General features: G+C 45.0%; 1 long non-coding RNA gene across 2 annotated transcripts; it reads right to left on the bottom strand.

Moving 5' to 3' along the window:
- Positions 1 to 2714: 2714 nt before the first annotated feature.
- LOC112955557 lies at positions 2715 to 7139 on the bottom strand. Of its 2 annotated transcripts, XR_003250905.1 has the most exons (5): positions 6907 to 7139; positions 6680 to 6778; positions 4279 to 4378; positions 3549 to 3660; positions 2715 to 2730 (listed from the first exon to the last, which is right to left on the bottom strand). It is a non-coding gene; the product is annotated as an uncharacterized LOC112955557 (long non-coding RNA). The 2 variants fall into 2 exon arrangements; XR_003250906.1 differs by lacking the exon at positions 4279 to 4378.
- Positions 7140 to 7343: the final 204 nt, after the last annotated feature.

Genomic DNA, 7343 nt, shown 5'->3' with positions numbered 1-7343 from the left:
TGAGCTTGAGTTGCCAGTCATACCTGCTTGCTCCTGACCTTACCTGGTTGACCTTCCATCCTTGTTCTGTGCTTCCAACCCGATGTTGGGCATGACCGATGGTGGCCATGGCCTTCCTGGAGCTCTGTTCCCAGGCCATTTTAATGCTCTTTCCGACAGTGCCGAGCCTTTCGTTGTCCCTCAGGCCACCCAGGGCTCTGCGGGGTGAGCCCTTGCTGGCACACAAGTAGGTATGTCCTGGGCCAAATAAAACAGAGAAGCTTAAAGTGCGATCCGGAAGCCTGGGCTCACAGGAGTGCAGCAGGCTGAAACAGGAAAGAGGTTTAATTTAAGGGACAAAGTAGCTCATTAAGGCTTGAAACCCCTTTTAAAAAGTGAAAGAAATAAAGAAAAAAAGAAAAGTAAAGGAAGGAGAGAGCGACTGCTTTAAGCCAACAAGCTGGGACAACTGGAAGGTGGAAGGTTTAACTTGACCCCGAAGGAAAACTCAAAACAGATGGGTTGCAAAGATGACTGAGATGAAGACAGAGCACCCTTGGCCCTCTCAGTGCACCTAATGTTCCTTTTTCAGGGAAAATGCTTTTCTGGATTTCCACGGCTTCCACTTTGCTGAATTTTTGCTCCTTGTGCTTCAATAGTGTCATTGTCTTACCATGACACCATCCCCAGAAAAGCCAGGCATATCTTCAATGAAAAATCGGGTAGTGGGAGATTAAAATGTCTGAGAAGCTTGGCTTTAAAGGTGAAAAGATTGGGGGAACGTCAACCAGGGAACAGCAATAATAATTAAACCCACATACACAGATATCAGTCTGCCTCTCTGGAAGGCTGATGTTCACTCCAGAGTCAGATGCGTCCAAGAAGCATTACAAAAAGACCAGTTTCTGCACAGGTTCATCACAGCATTAGTCGATTTTTGTACAAGTGCTCGTACGAGATTAGCTAGAAGCAGAGCTAACAGGGTTGTGTTCAACCTACATATCCTATTCCTGCCATAGCAGAGCTCTCTTACAGGAGAAAAGTCCTCCTCTAACCCCTTTTGGTTGCTGCGTGATGAGGTATGTGTGCAGAAAGAGCACAAGTGAGCTTCCACAGTCCACGCTTGGCTTAGTTTCACTGAATTTCACTCAAAACCTCCAAAACTTAGACTCTTAGACTCTTTTCATGTAGAAATTAAGAGGTGAACCAGCAACTTATTTGTCCACAGAAACACGCTGGTCAGAATGAGTTTCCTATTAGAAGGGATGCATTGCAGCGCGATTGACTTGATGGGTTGATCCTCCAGTCCTTACTACTCCTCTGCAGCAATTCACAGCAAGCAACACCTAATGAGCAAAGCAAACTGTGCTGTCTGCTTTTTTTTCATCATTTGAAATTCAGTTGCCTAAGCAAATATCTGGTGCCTTTCCAGAAAAGTTTGCCTTAAGTTCTCTATTGTACTCACCAGCCCTATATGGTGAGCCTAGGGTCAGCCTGGGGTATCCCAGGGTGAGCCTAAGGTCAGCCTGGGCTATCCCAGGACATGTCAAATGACATTGGATGCCTGTGTTTAGCTAACCGAGCCTTGTCCTGGATTTCCTGTGCTTGTGAGCATTGCCAGAGAATCTCGGAGGAAAATTCTGAGGAACCAGCGCTGTAAAGATCAGAGTCTCCGCCTCGGCTCTCCCAGGGCACGTAGCTTATGTTGTGACCTTGATTACCATTTTGTAGTCCTTAAACTAGGTTCTAGTTAATGAAGAAGATCTAAAGAACTTCTAAAGTTCCAAAGAACACCACTGTTGCTTTCTTGCTTTGCCCTTTCATCAGCAAAGGTTATCCTCTGAGATGTCCATGGCCTAGATAAGGCAAATGAGGGAAATATTGACATCCTTCCTTTGAAGATGAGGAACTGAGGTGGAGAAGGATGTGTTGACCGGTACTAGGACACCACAAGCTAAGAGGGTAACATGCACTTACTAAATCCCATGTGAGCATCCTCCAAGCTCGCAGACCCCTGGGTAAGCACAAATGCTAGGCCAGAGTGGGATTTCTTTCAGTTTCCAGATTAGCTGCATTGCCCGCATGGCGAAGAAATTCAGTCATGGCCTCTGGGCCGTATGGAGGTGAGCAATGCTGCATAAACACCAAGAGAAAGGAGTGAATCCGTGCCCGAAACCTGGCAGCTGGGAGGAGGTCATGAACTCAGCTGGCAGCCAGCATCTTTCAGAGCCCCTCCTGTTCATGGGTAGCCCCAAAACAACATGTTTTGATCCCTCTGTTCTTTTCTCATCCCCTCAACTGGTTACTACCTTTTCCTTTGCTTCAAGTTGCAAATGCCTCTCTTTTTCCCTCGTGGTTGGGGCTGCGAGAGGGTAATGGAGGCAGCCGTATTGCCAGGTCCTTTCGTTTGCCTTGGCCCTCTCCTTGGCTTGGCCAGCTCTTCCTTTAACCGCTTGCTTTGGTGTTCTCAGCGTCGAGGTGCCGTTCGCCAGGCGCCTCACACATGCGTTAAGCAAACAGAAGAAGAGGTGTTACAATAATTGGGATGAAATTATAAACCACGCGAGCAAGGAGGTACGGACGGGAGCAAGAGAACGACGGAGGTCTACGGGCTTCAGGGCGAGTCTTGAGCAGGAGGTGAAAAGAACTGAGAGGCATCAAGAAAAGATGACCTGGCAGAAGTGTGTGTGAAACAGAAAAACACCAAGTTGAAGGCTATTAGCAGCGAAGGCATCTGGATAAAATTACAGCCTAAGAGTGCACGAGAGAAAGAGAGAGAGAGAGAGAGAAAAAATCTTTATTAGATCCACCAACAAGCCATGCTCTGTTTTAAGGAAGAAGTACACAAATCAAGGGGTTATTTTTATTCTCAGAATGAGCTCGTTTCCCAAATGAAAGACTTTCTCCACCTCTTTTTTTTTTTTTTTTTTTAATTCCTTCTTTCGTTCTTTCTTCCTACTCAAGCCCTGTGGAAAAATCCCCTGATCCCAATTTTATGAAGACCATAAAAAAAACGCTTGGAAATCTATCCTGGCAGATGCCGGTGGGACTGGTGTTTGAGGCTTACACTTATTGGGTCTGATAGACAGGGGGAAAGAGAGGGGTAGCAAGGCAGTCGGAAAAGTACTCTGCTTTAGAAGTGTTCTCAACGGCCTATTACTTTCTTAAAGGTCAGCTGGGTGGAGTCACAGCGAAGGGAAAAACACAGGGATGGAGAACATTGCGGGCTGGCTGAAGCGAGGAGACTCTTGGTGTCATCTCAGAGCCCTTTTTTCTGGTAGAGCAGAGGGCTTCAGCAAGAAAAAAAATGAAAAAATGAAAAAAGAAAAAAAAACCACACCCAGAAAACAAGGCTTCCCTCATTTATTTTTAAATCAAAAAATGTCTCACTGAGTGAAGTGCATGGATTCAAAAAGAACCTGATGCCAAATTTCCCCTAGCTGCTCTTTAAGCCCAAGTCTAAAATATTAGATCTGGGGAAAGGGCTCATCCTCCCATCCTCCTCCATCACAGCCAATGTCCCTTTGCTCTCACGGATAAAAAGTCTATTTTTTTCCACCTCCCCTTACCTCGTGGCAAAAAAGCATGTGATATCCCAGGCTTGTTTCAGGCTTTGATGCCAACCTGAACCACAGAGAGATGCCCCTTTGATACTGGTCCTCCAGGCTGAGATTTTCCCGCCTGGAATAAAAAGGGGGCAGAGAAGGGAAATGAGTTTTCTAAGGAGGAGTCTGCAACTCGATTAAAAAATAATTTTAAAAAGTATAGTTCACCTGAGTTGATATAAATCTGAATATATCTCAACTTTCCGGCATCCAAGGGCAACACTTATAGGTACCTATGTATCTGCCTTGACAGATTTCTTAGGCCATCACAGTTACTTGGCTCTGTTCACATGGAGTTAGGTAGAAAAGAGGGAGGTTGGGCGAACAGTCTGACAGTTTAACCTAAGCAGGTTGGATGTAGGATGGGAAACATGGGAAGTTCCTTTCCTGCAGTCACTCACCGGATCAGTGGCAGAGACTGAACTAGAGCTGTGCATGGGACTGTGAAGCAATGTCACTGTGAACATGTTCATCCCTGCCATTCTTGAATTTCATTCTGCAGATTTTAATTCATGATTTCATTCTCTTTCACAGATGAAGGTAGAACCTTGCTCTCTTCATGCTAAGTCTGTAGAGGTGCATGTATGCACCTGTATCTATATGTATTGCATGTGTATGTGCATGCACTTGTGCATGGCTGTGTAGGAGCTAAATAATTTCTTGGGAAAAATTTCCAAGAAATGGGTGAGCTTACATTTTCCTCGGTGACCAGTTCTGTCTTGAAACTTCATGTCATTCTGGCATTCTTAATGAGGAATGTGATAGACCATATATTCCTAGATCTTCTTCACATCCTAGTTATGAAAATAAATGAATGAAATAATCATTTTCTGCCTCTTCTTATCAATAGCAAACCAATTTGGACAAAAAGACTTCTTTGCTATCTTCATACCTCACTCTGTATCTTCCATTTCAAAAGATTTCCGAATGATGCATTTGGAGAAATTTTGTACTCAAGGAAAAAATTCTGTTACTTAGGGCAGACTTGTGCATGCCTTCATCACTATGCTGAGTATCAGGAAATATAGCCCAGTCGTGTTATCAAAGATATTCAAGTGCCTCTTTGCAGCTCTTATCTACTGTTCATTCCTCCTTAAGATCTGGTACATTGTTGAACTCTGTGCTGCGAAAATGCACCGGAAAGGACCTTCTTTTCATATTGATCCTCGTGAATGACAGTGTATAGCCTTGGCCTTGTGCCTCCCTGGCAACATTTACCACCACGAGATCACAGCACCTTGCTGTGTCCTCTGCTCCCCTTCCCACCTGCTCAGAGAATAGCAGAGGAATTTAGGAGTTTCAGCCTTTATCCACAAAATGGTCCAGAAGCTGAGCCATAGACTGACCAAGTCTTTAGACAAAAGCTGGAGCTGTCTCGGAGACAATTCTCTGCCATCAAAATAAAGCAAATCAATACAAGGCTTCCAAAAACCAAGGACTGTCTCAAACCTCTCCAGCCTCTGCTTTGTTCACTAATTTGAGCAATGGCTGAGAGAGACATAAAGCAACTAAAAATACCACCTCCCTCGACTGCAAGGAACTTCAGAAGAGGGAATAATATACAGGATAAAGCATCCTACATCAGACTATCACGGCTCTGCCTACTATAGACAGTCATCTCAACAGTGCAGCTAAAGGTGAGGAAATGATCTCCGCTCTTTGCCTTGGGGAAAGAAGCCATAGAAAAATTCCTACCAAAGGTTGTACCAAGAAAGAGCAGAAGTAGCTGCAGAGCAACAGGCAAGGGTTGCACTGGACAAAGCCAAAGGAGACATTAGACACGTCTGAACTAGGACTGCAGCAGCTGCAGGAGCAGGCTTAGCTCTGCTCAGCTATCCTAGATCCTAAGCTAGAGCTGGGTTTACACAGGGAGAGCTTGAGCGGGGGAGAGAATTTAACTGCAAATCCATTACAAGCCTTTGTTGAGTGCAGACACACTCTGCAATTTTAATTCAACCAAATCTGGTAAAAATCTTCGGTCAGTGCCAAAAGACACATCTGCCACGGGGAGGTTTAGCAGGGTGCTCTCTGCTGAATTTTGAGGGCCTGCTCTAAGTCAAAGGCACACCAGAGCTCTCCGAAGGGAGGAGGTTCCCGGAACCTTTTAACGTGGGTAAAACAATTTATTTCCCTCCCCAGTCTTGTTCTCAGAAGCTGTTTTGGCTGAACTACTTTGGCTGAAGCATCCAGGAAAATTCAGCCTATGGCATGCGCCCCACGTCTCGGTTCTCTGCTTAACTTTTGACGTTGCTGTAAGGAGCTCTGTTCAAGGCTCTGCACTTTGAATGGAGGAGTTTCAGGCAACCATATGCGTAGGCATTCCTACCTGTTCTGCCTCTAATGGCAGAACCGTAGTAAAACTTGGAAGCAGATCTGCACTTTGTGGCTTGGGCTCTTTTCCAGCACCTATCAGAGGAAGAATGGGAAATGGCAGCTTGCTTTTGCTAAGCCCAGCCAGAGCTTTTCCCCATTTGGGGAATTTTTGTACTTCCCCAGATGGTGGCATCAGCTACTTGATGACCGAGTGATCATGTTCCATTGCACTATCATTTTTGGTTGAAAACAATTTGCAGGAATTGCCATCAGGAGGATGGATTTCAGGGGTAAGAAGAAGGGCTTGAGAGAACAGATGCTCCATTCAGACCAGGTTTCCTAGGTCCAAATGCTGCTACCTCTGCCTCTAGCACAGAATGGCTTAGTTGGGAGACATGTCCAGAACTCATCTATTAGATGATATATTAGATTATATCATCTATCATTAGAGCAGGTTCTTTGGGGCCTTGCCCCTAGGTTTGAAAGGTGTGAAACACTTCTGGTAAAATCCCTGTATAAAAAAGGCAAAATCTGGACGTTGTTTCCCATCTTTCCCAAGCCTGATGGGCATAAAAGCCCTTGGTCTGAATTGCTGTAGATTGAGAATTGAGAATTGCTGTAGAATTGAGCGTAGATACCAGCGTAGCTAAAATAACTTTTAAAACATTTAGACTCAATGGACTAACCCCCATCGTAGCTCCTCAAAATTTTAAGGCAGTAGAGCCAATCCAGCCCATATATATGGTACTCTATGTTTGAGGGCTTATGTGTAAATTGCTTACCTTCTGGTTTGGCTCTGAGATTGAACAGCTCGGACAAGAAAGCCAGTAGCCATGAAACAACACTCCAGCAGAAATCTTCAGTCGATAGGAAACTGCAGGCTGTAAAGCAAAGCAGATTCTTGGTGGCAAAAGCAGCAGAACAGAAAATAGTAGGGAAAGTGTTGCATCCCCACGTGAATCTGGAGGAAGGCAGACCCCAGCTGGCAGGAGGAGGAAGTAGCACGCACATAACCCCAGGCCTTTAAATCATCCCAAACGTGATGATCCAGAGGGGAACGCAGCAAGGAAAACCCTGGTGTGAACTACTGCTTCCCAGGATGTCGCCTGGAGTGGCAGGAATGGTGAATACAGAGGGAAAGAGCACCGGGATGGAGTCACAGCTTCCAACAACTCTGCCCGCTGCATTAATTACAGCTATTACAGCTGGAGCCACTAAAGAAAGTTACTGATTTTCAACAGCTTCTATGGGAGCAAATACAAAACTTAAGGGTTTTTGTTTGTTTATCTCTCTCTCTTTTTTTTTTTTTTTCTTTTTTAATTAAAGTTAGGCTGGGAATAAGTCTGGCTTTACCAAGCTGCAGCTCCCAGACAGCTCTTTCAGTTAGCCTCATATAGCCCATCAGGCAAGTTTAGTGGCTATCAATAAGCAAATCAGATTCACATC

Source organism: Nothoprocta perdicaria, unplaced genomic scaffold (assembly GCF_003342845.1).
Source record: "Nothoprocta perdicaria isolate Ctin4 unplaced genomic scaffold, notPer1 scaffold_58, whole genome shotgun sequence".
Lineage (NCBI taxonomy): Eukaryota > Metazoa > Chordata > Aves > Tinamiformes > Tinamidae > Nothoprocta > Nothoprocta perdicaria.
The sequence above is the reverse complement of the archived record's forward strand: the minus strand, read 5'-3'. Positions and strand labels throughout refer to the sequence as shown.